We start from the raw sequence: 17,066 nt of genomic DNA, 5'->3' as shown, positions 1-17,066 counted from the left end.
GTGACTCAAACTGGATTTCTGATGCTGATGAGATAAAGGACACAAGTGGTTATGTTTTTACACTTGGTGGTGGCGCTGTTTCCTGGAAGTTTTGCAAGCAGACCATCTTAACGAGGTCAACTATGGAAGCAGAACTCACAGCATTGGACACTGCCACTGTTGAAGCAGAGTGGCTTCATGAACTCTTCATGGACTTACCTATGGTTGAAAAACCAATACCCCCTATCCTGATGAACTGTGATAATCAAACTGTGATCGTCAAGATAAACAGTTCGAAGGACAATATGAAGTCCTCAAGACATGTGAAGAGGAGACTAAAATCTGTTAGAAAATTGAGGAACTCCGGAGTTATTACGTTGGATTACATCCAGACATCGAAAAACTTGGCAGATCCCTTCACAAAGGGTCTATCACGTAATGTGATAGATAATGCATCGATGGAGATGGGTTTGAGACCCACCGCATGAGTTGTCCATAGTGGTAACCCACTCTATGTGATCAGAGATCCCGTGAAGTAGAAGTGGGAGACAAGCTGTTGGTCAGCTGGGAGGAGAGTATCCCTATATTAACTATCCCATTCTGTGAAGATGTAATACTCTCCTGATCTGCATGGCAGGTTGATACTTATCTTAATGTGTTCCAAGTGGCTTATTTGGGTAAGCAGAGATGTTGTCCTGCAGAACATCTTCTGAGGAACACACCTATATGAAATTGACTGTTAACGTCGCAGTCTGTGAGAATTGGGTGTTCTCTGATAAATTCATGAAAAGGCCCTGGAGTATGACGTATACGCTCCACCCGCGGGGAAGCCTTGCGGCAGCCAAGTATCGGTCAAGAATTTGTGTGAACCTAGTCTCGCAGAAAACTTGTAGTTCAAGGCATAGTCCACTATTCAAATTGTGATCTAGTGTAACATAAATCTCTAAGTGGAAGTTCAACTTCACAGTCTTCACTAAGCACCGGTATATAAACAATATTTTGGAACTAAATGATGAGATGTGCCAATGAGACTTTGTGGGGGATTGTTGGAATTTTGCTAGTAGGCCTTTGGCCCAAAGCCCAACTAAAATTCTGAAATTCTCTTGGCCCATTCATGCACACATGTGAGTGGAGTGAGTGAGCTAAAGTTCAGTCCCACCCCGGAAGTTGAGAGAGAGTTGCATCTCTTTATAAGGTGAGCTCTTCTACCACTTGTATGAGCATGAGAAGAGAAGAGCTACACACGCGCTCCTCCTCCTCGCTCGCCTCGCCACGCCACGCCTCGTCACGACGCGCCGCGGGTTGCGGGATTGAGCCGAGCCGTGGACAGAGCTATGCACGTTGTCTATATTTTTGTTGCTCGGGAAAATTAATGAGTCATTAATTAATAATTAACGGGCGCGTTAATTACTGAACCATTTCTGATTCTTTTGGATTGTGACGACTCGGACGTGGGGTTTATACCCACGACCTACCCGGCCCGCACTATATAGTCAGGCAGACGTCTACCCTAGCCGCTCCCGCTTCGTATGGTTTCTCACCACCGTTCCAGATCATTGCGCCGCCAAGCAAGTCTTCTCCATCCCTCCTTTCGGCGTGCACCGGGAGAAGGGACAGCAGGCCTCCGGAACCCCACCTCTCGTGATCCTGTACGGGAAAGGGGCGATCAGGTTTTTGGGGAGGGCACTCGCGCGAGTGCTGGCAGCGACGACTTCGCGAACAATGACATCTTCCCTGACCTCGACAACCTCGTCCTCGACGACATGGGTGACAACGTCAACGCCGGCAGTGTTGCTCCCGCTGCACCGTATGTGATTCTATCCTTCCTGTTCGAGATCGTGGTAGAATTCACGTGTCTAGTATGTGCCCTAGATGTGATCTGTTCATCTGCTATGCTAGTTCACTTGCATGAGCATGAGAAGAGAAGACATACACGCGCGCTCCTCCTCCTCGCTCGCCTCGCCACGCCACGCCTCGTCACGGCGCGCCGCGGGTTGCGGGATTGAGCCGAGCCAAGGACAGAGCTATGCACGTTGTCTATATTTTTGCTGCTCGGGAAAATTAATGAGTCATTAATTAATAATTAACGGACGCGTTAATTACTGAACCATTTTCGATTCTTTTGGATCGTGACGACTTGGACGTGGGGTTTATTCCCATGACCTACCCGGCCCGCACTATATAGGTCCGATCGTGGTGGAGAGTATTTTTCCAATGAATTTGATCTGTTGTGTGCGGAACATGGTATAATCCATGAGAGGATGCCCCCCTACTCACCCCAGTCAAATGGGGTAGCCGAAAGAAAGAACCGAACTCTAACTGATATGGTTAACACCATGTTAGACACTTCGGGTCTATCCAAGGAATGGTGGGGGGAGGCGCTAATGACTGCGTGTCATGTCCTAAACCGGGTTCCCACAAAGCATAAGGCCATGACTCCATTTGAGGAATGGGAAAGGAAAAGGTTGAAACTCTCTTACCTACATACTTGGGGTTGTTTGGCGAAAGTTAATATACCAATTCCCAAGAAGCGCAAGCTTGGACCAAAAACCGTGGATTGTGTTCTTCTGGGCTATGCTTTTCATAGCATCAGCTATAGATTTTTGATAATAAAATCTGAGGTGTCCGACATGCATGTTGGTATGATTATGGAGTCAAATGATGCAACTTTCTTTCAGGACATATTTCCTATGAAGGATATGTCGAGTTCATCAAATCAGGAGATACCTACTCCATCTAGTGAGGAATTCACTGTAATTCCTGAACCCACCATTGGATGGAACACGTTGAGAACCTGTTGAGGGTGACAATGGAACTCCTGTGAGGAGTAAGAGACAGAGGACTGCAAAGTCCTTTGGTGATGATTTCATTGTGTACCTCGTGGATGACACACCCAGGACTATTTCACAAGCCTATGCATCTCCTGATGCTGACTACTGGAAGGAAGCTGTACGTAGAGAGATGGATTCCATCTTAGCTAACGGTACCTGGGAGATCACTGACCGTCCTTATGGGTGCAAACCTATAGGATGTAAGTGGGTGTTCAAGAAGAAGCTTACACCTCATGGTACGATTGAAAAGGCAGCGACGACTTCGCGAACGACGACTTCTTCCCCGACCTCGGCAACCTCGTCCTCGAGGACATGGGTGACAACGTCAATGCCGGCGGTGTTGCTCCCGCTGCACCGTATGTGATTCTATCCTTCCTGTTCGAGATCGTGGTAGAATTCATGTGTCTAGTATGTGCCCTAGATGTGATCTGTTCATCTGCTATGCTAGTTCACATGATTAGTTTAATCTCTGTTGCTGTAGTCATGATTTATCTTCTATTTATTCGGATTAAATCTCGTAGTAATTCGCTCATATTTCCAACAATCCAAAAACCTGATGATAGGCAATTTTCTCCAAGTGGTTTTGCTGCGCATCTGAAGCCGCCTGCCTTTAAGGGGGCGCAATATAAGAGGTGGCGCACGAGAGCAGTCTGCTGGTTTCAGACCATGGACTGCTATGACGCCACCAAGGGCAAGCCTGAGGGCGATCTTAATCCAGCACAGCTGGAAGCTTTTGAAAAGATCGATACCCTCTTTAAAGGGGCTCTTCTGAGTGTTCTTGATGACTCAATTGTGGATTCGTATATGTCGTTTGACAACGGCAAGGACATGTGGGCTGCGCTCGAGGCCAAGTTTGGTGCCTCGGACGCCGGCGGCGAGTTGTACGTCATGGAGCAATTCTATGACTACAAGATGACTGATGAGCGCGCTGTTGTACAGCAGGCTCATGAGATACAGTCGCTCGCAAAAGAACTTGAGTACTTCAAGTGTGTGTTGCCGGACAAATTTGTTGCCGGGGGCATCATTGCCAAGCTTCCACCTTCGTGGAACAATTTTTCTACTTCCCTGAAACACAAGAGACAGGAGTTTTCCGTTGCGGATCTCATTGGTACTCTTGATGTTGAAGAGAAGGCGAGAGCAAAGGACACACGTGCTCGAGTTGCTGAGGGAGGTTCTAGTGCCCACACGGTATAGAAGAAGAACTTCCAGCCCAACAAGTTCAAAAACAACAAGAACAAAACTCAGGGCAAAGGCAAGTTTGATACAAAGAACAAGCCATCACATTCTACCAACTTCAAGAAGAATTCTCATAAGAAGGGGAAGGGACTTTGCCATGTCTGCGGTGATCCTAATCACTGGGCTCCGAACTTTCCTAACCGCTTTGAGGAGCAAGAACATGAGAAGAGCGGCAAGTCCGCTAATGTCGTCATCGGTGATACTGATATGAAGGAATCAGGGTACGGTATCTTTCCTACCGTCCTTTCAGTATTTCAATCCCCTGATTGGTTAATTGACACCGGTGCCAATGTACATGTTTGTGCTGACGCCTCCATGTTTTCTTCTTACCAGGCCACTGGGACTTCTCCCGTGCTGATGGGGAACGGGTCACATGCCATCGTTCGAGGTGTTGGTACGGTCGATCTGAAGTTTACTTCGGGGAAGACCGTGCGTCTGAAGAACGTTCATCATGTGCCGTCCATCAATAAAAATCTCGTTAGCGGTTCCCGTTTAGGTCGAGATGGTTTTAAGTTGGTTTTCGAATCTAATAAAGTTGTAATTTCTAAGTGTGGACAATTTGTTGGAAAAGGCTATGAGTGCGGAGGCTTGTTCCGCCTAACTTTGTCAGATATTTGCACTAAAGTTATTAATAATGGTTGCCACAATAATGAGTCTGATATTTGGCATTCACGACTTTGTCATATTAACTTTGGATGCATGACGCGGCTAGCCAATATGAATTTAATTCTGAAAATCTCTCCTGTCAAGGGCTCTAAGTGCCAAGTATGTGTGCAAGCTAAGCAACCTCGCAAGTCCCATAAGACTGCAGAGGCAAGAGACTTGGCGCCACTAGAGCTTATACATTCTGATCTTTGTGAGATGAATGGCGTGTTCACAAAAGGTGGAAAGAGATACTTCATGACTTTGATTTATGACTCCACTAGATATTGTTATGTGTATCTTCTGAAATCAAAAGATGAGGCTTGGACTTTCTTCAAAAACTATAAAGCTGAGGCACAGAACCAACTTGATCGAAAAATTAAACGGCTTAGGTCCGATCGTGGTGGAGAGTATTTTTCCAATGAATTTGATCTGTTGTGTGCGGAACATGCTATAATCCATGAGAGGACGCCTCCCTACTCACCCCAGTCAAATGGGGTAGCCGAAAGAAAGAACCGAACTCTAACTGATATGGTTAACACCATGTTAGACACTTCGGGTCTATCCAAGGAATGGTGGGGGGAGGCGCTAATGACTGCGTGTCATGTCCTAAACCGGGTTCCCACAAAGCATAAGGCCATGACTCCATTTGAGGAATGGGAAAGGAAAAGGTTGAAACTCTCTTACCTACGTACTTGGGGTTGTTTGGCGAAAGTCAATATACCAATTCCCAAGAAGCGCAAGCTTGGACCAAAAACCGTGGATTGTGTTCTTCTGGGCTATGCTTTTCATAGCATCGGCTATAGATTTTTGATAATAAAATCTGAGGTGTCCGACATGCATGTTGGTACGATTATGGAGTCAAATGATGCAACTTTCTTTGAGGACATATTTCCTATGAAGGATATGTCGAGTTCATCAAATCAAGAGATACCTACTCCATCTAGTGAGGAATTCACTGTAATTCCTGAACCCACCATTGCGATGGAACACGTTGAGAATCCTGTTGAGGGTGACAATGGAACTCCTATGAGGAGTAAGAGACAGAGGACTGCAAAGTCCTTTGGTGATGATTTCATTGTGTACCTCGTGGATGACACACCCAGGACTATTTCACAAGCCTATGCATCTCCTGATGCTGACTACTGGAAGGAAGCTGTACGTAGCGAGATGGATTCCATCTTATCTAACGGTACCTGGGAGATCACTGACCGTCCTTATGGGTGCAAACCTGTAGGATGTAAGTGGGTGTTCAAGAAGAAGCTTAGACCTGATGGTACGATTGAAAAGTACAAAGCACGGCTTGTGGCCAAGGGTTATACCCAGAAAGAAGGTGAAGACTTCTTTGATACTTACTCACCCGTGGCTAGACTGACCACAATTCGGGTGCTACTATCACTGGCTGCCTCACATGGTCTTCTCGTTCATCAAATGGACATTAAGACAGCTTTCCTCAATGGAGAGTTGAAGGAGGAAATTTACATGGATCAGCCAGATGGTTTTGTAGTACCTGGTCAGGAAGGAAAGGTGTGCAAGTTATTAAAGTCTTTATATGGCCTTAAACAAGCTCCTAAGGAGTGGCATGAGAAGTTCGAAAGAATATTAACTGCTGTCGGCTTTCTAGTAAATGATGGTGACAAGTGCGTGTACTATCGCTATGGTGGGGGCGAAGGAGTTATTCTTTGTCTGTATGTCGACGACATATTGATATTTGGAACCAAACTTGATTTAATCAAGGAGGTTAAGGATTTCTTATCTCGCTGTTTTGAGATGAAGGATCTAGGAGTAGCTGATGTTATCTTAAACATCAAGCTGTTGAGAGATGAGAATGGTGGGATCACACTGCTTCAGTCTCACTATGTGGAAAAGGTCTTGAGTCGTTTTGGGTATAGCGACTGCACACCTTCTCCAACTCCATATGATGCTAGTGTGTTGCTTCGAAAGAATCGACGGATTGCTAGAGATCAACTGAGTTATTCTCAGATTATTGGTTCGCTTATGTATTTGGCGAGTGCCACGAGGCCTGACATCTCTTTTGCTGTGAGCAAACTGAGTCGGTTTGTGTCAAAACCGGGAGATGATCATTGGCATGCGCTTGAGAGAGTTATGCGCTATTTGAAAGGCACCGTGAGCTATGGGATTCACTACATCGGGTATCCAAGGGTATTGGAGGGTTATAGTGACTCAAACTGGATTTCTGATGCTGATGAGATAAAGGCCACAAGTGGTTATGTTTTTACACTTGGTGGTGGCGCTGTTTCTTGGAAGTCTTGCAAGCAGACCATCATAACGAGGTCAACTATGGAAGCAGAACTCACAACATTGGACACTGCCACTGTTGAAGTAGAGTGGCTTCGTGAACTCTTGATGGACTTACCTATGGTTGAAAAACCAATACCCCCTATCATGATGAACTGTGATAATCAAACTGTGATCGTCAAGATAAACAGTTCGAAGGACAATATGAAGTCCTCAAGACATCTGAAGAGGAGACTAAAATCTGTCAGAAAATTGAGGAACTCCGGAGTTATTACGTTGGATTATATCCAGACGTCGAAAAACTTGGAAGATCCCTTCACAAAGGGTCTATCACATAATGTGATAGATAATGCATCGATGGAGATGGGTTTGAGACCCACCGCATGAGTTGTCCATAGTGGTAACCCACTCTATGTGATCGGAGATCCCGTGAAGTAGAAGTGGGAGACAAGCTGTTGGTCGGCTGGGAGGAGATTATACCTATATTAACTATCCCACTCCGTGAAGATGCAATACTCTCCTGATCTGCATGGCAGGTTGATACTTATCTTAATGTGTTCCATGTGGCTTATTCGGGTAAGCAAAGATGTTGTCCTGCAGAACATCTTCTAAGGAACACACCTATATGAATTTGGTTGTTAATGTCGCAGTCTGTGAGAATTGGGTGTTCTCTAATAAATAAATCAAAAGGCCCTGGAGTATGACGTATACGCTCCACCCGCGGGGAAGCCTTGCGGCAGCCAAGTATCGGTCAAGAATTTGTGTGAAACTAGTCTCGCAGAAAACTCGTAGTTCAAGGCATAGTCCACTATTCAAGTTGTGATCTAGTGTAACATAAATCTCGAAGTGGAAGTTCAACTTCATAGTCTCCACTAAGCACCGGTATATACACAATATTCTGGAACTAAATGATGAGATGTGCCAATGAGACTTTGTGGGGGATTGTTGGAATTTTGCTAGTAGGCCTTTGACCCAAAGCCCAACTAAAATTCAGAAATTCTCTTGGTCCATTCATGCACACATGTGAGTGGAGTGAGTGAGGCTAAAGTATAGTCCCACCCCGGAAGTTGAGAGAGAGTTGCACCTCTTTATAAGGTGAGCTCTTCTACCACTTGTATGATCATGAGAAGAGAAGACCTACACGCGCGCTCCTCCTCCTCGCTCGCCTCACCACGCCACGCCTCGTCACGATGCGCCGCGCCGTGGGGCGGGGCGCGGGATTGAGCCGAGCCGAGGACAGAGCTATGCACGTTGTCTATATTTTTACTGCTCGGGAAAATTAATGAGTCATTAATTAATAATTAACGGACGCGTTAATTACTGAACCGTTTTCGATTCTTTTGGATCGTGATGACTCGGACGTGGGGTTTATTCCCACGACCTACCCGGCCCGCACTATATAGTCAGGCAGACGTCTACCCTAGCCGCTGCCACTTCGTATGGTTTCTCACCACCGTTCCAGATCATTGCGCCGCCAAGCAAGTCTTCTCCATCCCTCCTTTCGGCGTGCACCGGGAGAAGGGACAGCAGGCCTCCGGAACCCCGCCTCTCGTGATCCTGTACGGGAGAGGGGCGATCAGGTTTTTGGGGAGCGCACTCGCGCGACTGCTGGCAGCGACGACTTCGCAAACGACGACTTCTTCCCCGACCTCGGCAACCTCGTCCTCGACGATATGGGTGACAACATCAACGCCGGCGGTGTTGCTCCCGCTGCACCGTATGTGATTCTATCCTTCCTGTTCGAGATCGTGGTAGAATTCATGTGTCTAGTATGTGCCCTAAATGTGATTTGTTCATCTGCTATGCTAGTTCACATGATTAGTTTAATCTTTGTTGCTGTAGTCATGATTTATCTTCTATTTATTCGGATTAAATCTCGTAGTAATTTGCTCATATTTCCAACACTTACATGGAGATTCGTGTGGGTATTTTCTTTTTCTTTTTTCTTTTCCTTTCTATACTTGATTGAGCCACTTAAATGTGCAATAACTGGGGCACATTTAGATGTGCCCTAGACATTCCCGTAAAATATCCTTCATGAGCAAAGGGCAGCTTGCCATCAGATGCTTAAATCCATCCGTTGCCATGATATCTCCTAGCCTGTTTTGTGAGGTCATGAACCCAATGCATGCTTCGATCTCTAGTTCTCTACAGTGGTGCTGCTCTGCCAGAACCAACGTGGTTGCCACCGTTTCCAGGTCGATGCTGTCACGCAGCCTTCCTTCGTAGATAACTCTTAGCCTCTCCAACCCCTATCGATCTGCCGCAACCAACAAGTGCTAAATGTTTGTAGTTTTACCTTCTTTGCTGTCCCAATCATCTAGCATAGAATCCGTGTATATTAAGTGAAGAAGCGCCTCGCTCAAAAATGCCCTTTGTCTGCAAAAGAAAATCAGCAAAAATGCCCAACCCCTCAAAAAAATCAGCACAAATGCCCGTGCGTTGCAATAGAAGACATTGTTATCGGTCTCATGCCTCGACTTATTTCTGTTTGTCCTATTATCCTCGTCCCAGTCCGCCATCAGCATCTTCTCCACACACTTCTGTATCTCGGCCCTCAACGCCTAGGCCCCCACTGTCCTTCTCGTTTCTAGTGGACCATCATGTATACCGAATAGTAAGCTTGTTCCCATTTTATCAATGCAGTCTTCCGTTGGAATGTGATGTGGCATGATCATTGCATGCATAAGACAGTGAAGAAACAGAGAGATTGAGAGTAGTAATTGTAATTATTGAAATATTAGGCAAATTTATGATTAACTAGTAAATAATTCATAACTAGAACATAAAATAGCAAGCAACAATCTAGCATACTAAACAAACAGGAAAACATGCACAACAAAATCGCACATGTAACAACAACTACAAATAGATACATGAACAGATCACGATGGGCGTATTGTTCGTTAGCTGCTGCAGGAGCGACGTCGTTAATGATGATGATGGCGGCGATCTGTTGCCGATAGCGTTATAGACAACGATGAGTAGCGCTGCCCGACTTGGACGGAAGACGACCCGTGATGACGAACTTGAGCAGCCTCATAGATGATTTTCAAAAACCTATTTCGTCCACTCCCAAGTACGATCGCAAGGACGACGGCCTCGGAGAACTGCTCTCCCGCACGCCGATGCATGCATGACAACGTTCTGGATGGAGTAGACTTCGGCAGCGATGCAAGTTGCGAGATAAGGCAAAACCCTGGATGTTTTCGACATGTCTTTGGCCGCGGTCGGTAACAGTATATATAATAGCACCAGAAGTGGTATCGTGTCGCGATGACGATCTCAAACCGACTTGATTTCTAGGTCGTATTCCTTGTTGATAGTAAACTTCCCAAATAAGATGTACCTAGGGAATACCATAGTGATTAAGGAACTTGTGTATCATCTTCATAGCAAGCACGTGTTCTAAGTGTGTAGGTTAAGAATTCTAAGTCCTCCTTTATCCTTTGGTTTGCAGATCATGTCCCAAGCCGCAAGGGGTGGGTTCTTTTTTACAAATCTTTGCCTCTCCAGAAAAGATGCCGTCTATATTTGTTTTTTTGATCAATGATACCTTTATAGAGAAGGAGACAACTCATGAGGAAGATGGGCAAGGATGAGAGGACTGCATTAACCATGAGCGGCGTGCCATCATAGCTTAAGTATTGAGAGCAAATGGCCAGTCTTTTTTGAATTCTCTCAATGATGTACATGAAGAACTCCATTTTCAGTTTACTGAAGCCCAGTGGTGTGCCTAAGTAAATAAAAGGGAAGGTTCCAATAGCACAACCCACGAGAGTAGACAGATGTTGCACTGCTTCTTCAAAGACATTGTTTGGGAGCAAACTGGATTTTTGATAGTTAACCTTGAGGCCCGAGGCCTTTGAAAATAGATGGACTAGGCTCTGCAGTTGTTGGAGTTGGTCTGAGCAAGCAGGCATAAAAATCAAAGTGCCATCTGCATACTGCTGTACAGGAAAGTCAGGACAAGAGGTGGAACTGAATGGAGGTGTAATGACTCCTCTGTTATTTGCATCATGCATCATTCATAATAAACAGAAGGGGTGATAGTGCCCCCCCCCCCCCCCCCCCCCCCATGTCTAACACCCCTTCTGCATTTAAACTGTGTCCCAGGGATGCTGTTCAAATTTGATTTTACCGTTCATCATGGGAGCAATGAATTTGGGTGTAGCCACCACTTTTCCAATATCCTTCATGAGCATATTGGTGTGTATTGTCGTACTATATATTTTTTTGCGAGAAAAACACCTGATCTATTCATCAACTGTAAAGGTAGTACAAAGAACATCAGAAATAAAAATTACATCCAGGTCCATAGACCACCTAGCAACGACTACAAGCACTGAAGCAAGCCGAAGGCGCACCGCCGTCATCACCCCTCCATCACGGAGTCGGGCAAAGCTTGTTGTAGTAGGCAGTTGGGAAGTAGGCCCTACAGGATCAGCGCACCAGAACAGGAATCGCCGCTGATGAAAAGAAGTGTAGATTGAAAGGATCCAACCTGTAGACACATGAACATAGACGAACGAAGACTAGATCCATGTGGATCCATCGAAAGCAAAACGTCGACCGAATCCCATGAGATCTGCCGGAGACAGACCTCCACACGTCCTCCGATGATGCCACAAACACCGCCGGGACGGGGGCTAGGCGAGGAGAACCTTATTTCATCTTCAGAGAGCCGCCACCATCTCATCCATCTGAGTAGGACAAACCCTATCAAAACTTAAAAAAAATCCAAAAACGGAACCCTCCCGCCGGCAAGGCCCAAGATCCACTGCGCCTCCATGGCCCTAAGGCTAGCGAAGTCGAGGCAGACCGGCGCCGGCGCCGGCGGGAGGCACTGAAAACCCTAGCGGTAGGTGCCTTCCGCTCGTGCAAACGTGTCATATATTGAAGTGATTATACTTATATACCAAGAAAGGGAGAACAATAACATGATTCTAGCTAAAGTTGAAATGTAGATAAGCGAACACAATGATTGAAATCTGAAAATCGGTATAATCATCTACTTAGTACTCCCTCCATTCCAAAATATAGTGCGCCCGCGCTTCCCGAGGTCCAACTTTGACCCTAAATTTAACCAACAAGACCAACTGTGGCGGGAGAAAAAATTATATAATTGAAAACTTCTTTCGAATACGAATTCACTGATATAATTTTTGCTCACGCCGCAATCGGTCTTGGTAGTTAAATTTACGGTCAAAATTAAAGCACGTAGATAGAGGAAGCACTACATTATGGAATGGATGGAGTACTACATACTGGTGACATGATCATTTAATTTCTAGACAAACGAGACTTTCCACTCAAGACACAGGACACCTTGTCTAAAATATCCTTCGTGAGCAAAGGGCAGCTTGCCATCAGATGCTTGAATCCATCCGTTGCCACGATATTTCCTAGCCTGTTTTGTGAGGTCATGAACTCAATGCAGGCTTTTTTGAGATCGCCGCAATGGTGCTGCTCCGCCAGAACCAGCATGGTCGCAACTGTTTCCACCTCAATGCTATCACACAGCCTGTCTTCGCACATAATTCTTAGCCTCTCCAATCCATATCGATCCGCCGCAACTAGCAAGTGCTGCATTTTTTCAGTTTCATCTTTGTTGTCTCCATCATCTTGGAGGGAATCCGTGTATATGAAGTGAAGAAGCGCCTCGAAGATTGGTGGCTCGACGTCGTAGATCTTGATGCTCTCTGCCGTGCTCTCCTTCATAGGCCCAAAGAGCTCCGCCTTGAAGACCGGAGACCGTGCAGCTAACAAGTATCTGTGGGCGCTGAACAACTGGCCAGATACACTGAATGTCACATCTGCTCCTTGTCCTTCCTTCCACATCTGATGGAGATGGTCTTGCAGGTTTGGCTGCGGAACCACAAGAATGTTCCTCTTGACCTCGGTCCGTGGTTCTCTTATCACGGTAAGAACACACCGTATAATGAAGTAGCCATTGTTTGCCTTGGACGACGATGATTTCAGCAGCCTTGATTTCTCGACGAATTTACGATAACCAAAATCATAAGTTGGCGGAGAGAAGGTGTGGTTCAACGAACCGTGTCTTGTTAGCACTTTGCGCTCTTTTTTCAGCATGTTCAAGGTGAACTTAGCCCTCACACCTTCCTGTTGGTTGACACAATACAAAAAGGCTGAAGTGTTACCGGCACAGTTGACCGATGAACCATCTGGGGAGAATTGGATAGTCCAGTCGTAGCCACCGACGCTGAAGACGCAGGAGCTGATGTACTTGCCGACGCCCAAGCCGTCGAGCAGCGGGTAACTGGCCACCTCGAAATCGTGGGCGGCGGTGAAGCTCTCCGTGGAGGATCTGGACGACGTCGCGGGTAGGATGTGGCCATGGTTATTAACGACGGCCGGGGAGTTGTTGGCCGTGGCCATGGCAAAGATAGCTAGAGAGAAGCGACGATGGTTGATGGGGGTACGTACGTGCGCCTGTCCCAGCTGATCCCTTTATCGACGATGGACCTTACCTTCTGGTTTCCTTAACGACTTCTGTCTCTCTCTCCGGTTATGATGCAGAGTCCGGTATGGCTCAGTTGTTTGTTGATGCAAGAAAACCTGATGCAAAGACCGGAGCCCAACGAGGGGTCTTCAGAGTAGAGATGAGACCTGGCCGGGTACATATAGTCATCCGATCTGAGTCGGTTCAGGCAATTCGATGGACTGAAGACCCAACGGAGTAAATAAACCTGCTGTGTTATAAGATGCTGCCCGGCGCGCGCATCGCTGTTCTCCTCCAGACCAGTTGAAGTGCGCGAGATTTTTTTTTTAAACCAGGCTTTACCCCTTTTCCATTACTAAAAACGGAAATACAAACCAGTTCAAGATAACAGGAGAAGGGAAAGAGGGTTGAGTGAGTTCAAGCATTCTCAGGAAACCCACCACATCCGCCCGCCATCGAAACGGATGTCATGGGGCGAAAACCTGGTAACACTAACATCAAGTCTATTACAGCCAACCAAAGAACGACCAAACAGAGCAAACCACACATCGGATCGCCCGAACTGGCAAGACTAGACAAAAGCATCAGACGATGAGATAGGACAGAGAGGATCGCCTCCAGCTCCAGTTTTCCACCACGCCGAGGCCGCATCTTGGTCTTCATGTCTGGATCGTTTGCTTGACAAGGTCACATAGGTTCATCAGCTGCAGCGTGTCATTCCTGATCATCTCTGCACCTGCGCAAAGCTCTCCAGCCGCCTCTCCTTTCTGCAAACCTGTCTAGTACAAAAGAAACGAACAGAGAGAGAAAACAATCTCAAAAGGAGTCTTAATCTGTTTTTTTTCAAAGGTGGCTCGATTACGCGCCAACCAGATGGCCCAACAAGTAGCAGCTAAGCCCACAATATAAAAGGTTTCTTTGCCACGAAGAAATTTACTGCACCAGACAAAATATTGCCAATAGTTGTTAGGGCACATATCAGTGCCCAGCACCACCTCAATAGATCTCCAAACCACCAGGGCCGGCCCTATGTTTTGGGAGGCCCTAGGCGAACTCGACAACATGGGCCCCTATGTCTAAGTCCTAAGACCATATATATGTATGTGTGTGTTATATATATGACTTATTAAAAGTAACTTTTAGTCACACATCTTTAATTTAAAATTTGACTATAATAATTCAAATGACTTCATCAAGAACAATAATAACCAAATTCGAACTGATTCCATCAACAACAATAATACTAAAAAATCACAAAATGAAACTAACATGACATGATTAATTACCTCAAATAAGAACCAAATTAGACTGACTCCATCGACAACAATAATACTTTAGTGCTTCAAAAAAGGTTTCTTCGGGAGTAGTTTCTTGCCCCTGTTCTTCAATGACATCAACATTGCTTGAAGATGTAAAGAACTTATTCAAAGAATCCTTCAATGGTAGAATTTTTGGATCACTTTCTTTCTTTTTTCTTCTTGTTTCAGCACCTGACAATTGCTTCTTCTTAGGTAACATGGCAGGCTAATGTCCTAAAATCATGAAGAAAAGATCAAAAGAGGATACAAAGAATTAGGAATTTATACATCGGATGATTGGAACCCTAGACATGTACATAGAATGACAAAAAAATGATTGATTGAATTAGAAAATTTAAAACTTCATGCATACTGAAATTGGAGGATGGATCATGGATGTATAGTTGAATACGTAATTAAATACTAAATAAAGAATAAATAAAGTATTGAAATTGTCAAATTAGGGTTTGGGGGATGGACAGGAACTGAGAAACATGGATGGAAACATTCAAACGTACTTTAGGGATTGGGAATGGCCGCGTTGCTGACTTCAAGACTTGTAGTCGCCAGTCGGATGTATACTTGTATACGTATTGCCGCGGTGCCACCTTGCCGGATGCCGGATGGCCGGGCCGCTGGGTTGCTGGACTGTCGTGCGGCACGTCGCGCGTGCAGCTCCAGCGGGCAGCGGGCCAGCGGCAGGCGAGGCGAGGATGACACGGCAAGGCGCCGAGCGACGGAGCGAGGAGGCCGACGGGCGTCACGGCGCCTGACGAACCTAACCTACGAAGGAAAAGGAAAACAAACAGTCGTCTGTCTGCCAACTGGCGTGAGTCACGGTGTCACTTCGTGACTTCGCGTTCGTTAATCGATCAGCGATGGCTTGCTAGCTATCTGATGGGCCTAGCCCATCTTATTTATTTTCTCGAGTTCTTTTGTATTTTTTTACCTATTTTTTGCTGGGCTATAATATAGATATATACTTTGTCATGGGCCCCCCTCCTCACCTGGGCCCTGGGCCGTCGCCCCGCCGCCATACCCCCAGGGCCGGCCCTGCAAACCACCCTAGCAACGGGGCAAGTGAAAAAAAGTGGTTAGAGGTTTCTACCTCCCTGCAGAAAGAGCAACGAGGATTCCCTGGCCACTTTTTTCCCTCATCACTTGTCTTGTGAGTACTGCGTCTTGAGATAACTGCCATAAAAAGATTTTGATCTTGAGAGGAATTTTTTCTTTCCATATCCACTTATAGTTACACCCAGGGAGGGGTTTTTCCAACAGTTTGTACACAGATTTGGTAGAAAACTTGTCGTTCTGGTTAAGTCCCCAGGAGACTTTGCCACCATCTCCACTTTTAGCAAGAGGGATGTTATTGATGGTAGATCGCAACGCTTTCCACTGCTTAAGCAGATCAGGGGTAAGCCTGCGTCTAAAGAAAAAGCTGGCATTGTTGCCAGCCAACTTGTTCACAGTACAATTCGGAAAATTGCAGATATCAAACAACTGAGGGAACTGTTCCTGAAGAGCAAGAGACCCATTAATCGAGTCTTTCCACAGCCTAGTGATGTCCCTTATTTTTGTTTCTATTTTTCTGCCCAACATATATACATTTTTTACTTTGAGCAGTGATTTCCAGCAAGGTGAGTCAGAGAATCTGGCAGTAACATCCGCAACAGTTTTGTTGCGAAGGTATCTAGCCCGGACAATATCCTACCAGAGCCCTTTTTGTGTTTCAAGTTTCCACCACCATTTGACCATCAGGCTAATGTTTTGTTTCCGCAGGTCCTTAATACCCAAACCTCCTTTATCCTTGGATCTACAAATTCTACTCCACCTCACAAGGTAGTATCTCTTTTTTTTATTACATCCTTGCCAGAAGAATCTCCTTCTGTGTTTATCCTATCTCTCAATAAAAGTTTTATTCATAAGCCACGTCGACATATGATACAGAGAGATTTGTGTAACCACAGAATCTAACAGGGTATGTCTCCCACCCATCGAGGCCGCATTACCTATCCGGGCCTCGAATCTTCTTAGGTACTTGCTCACAATGAAATCCCAATCAGAGTTTTTCAGGTTTGTATAGCTCACAGGCATGCCCAAGTAGGCGAAGTATTCGGTGAAAATGACTGTTCAATGAAAATCTGAAAATTCCTATCATGCACTGTTGGATCCATGGTGGACGTCCTGGATCAAACGTGGGAATGCTAGTAATCCACTTAAACACAATTTAGCAAATAACCCCCTCTCTGTATTCACCACCAGTTGAATAGGAACTTGACTCCTCGTGCTGCTGAGATCAGATCGTTTCCATCGTCTTGAGCGCCGCCGTGATAAACCCTTGCCCGGCGCCTAGCGCCT

The 17,066-nt window shown here is 45.8% G+C and overlaps 1 pseudogene; it reads right to left on the bottom strand.

Moving 5' to 3' along the window:
- Nucleotides 1-12,230: 12,230 nt before the first annotated feature.
- LOC125548069 (BTB/POZ and MATH domain-containing protein 2 pseudogene) lies at nt 12,231-13,346 on the bottom strand (annotated as a pseudogene).
- Between the last annotated feature and the right edge of the window lie 3,720 nt (nt 13,347-17,066).

This window comes from Triticum urartu, chromosome 2A (genome assembly GCF_056163025.1).
Source record: "Triticum urartu cultivar PI428250 chromosome 2A, HENAU_Tu73, whole genome shotgun sequence".
Taxonomy (NCBI): domain Eukaryota; kingdom Viridiplantae; phylum Streptophyta; class Magnoliopsida; order Poales; family Poaceae; genus Triticum; species Triticum urartu.
The sequence above is the reverse complement of the archived record's forward strand: the minus strand, read 5'-3'. Positions and strand labels throughout refer to the sequence as shown.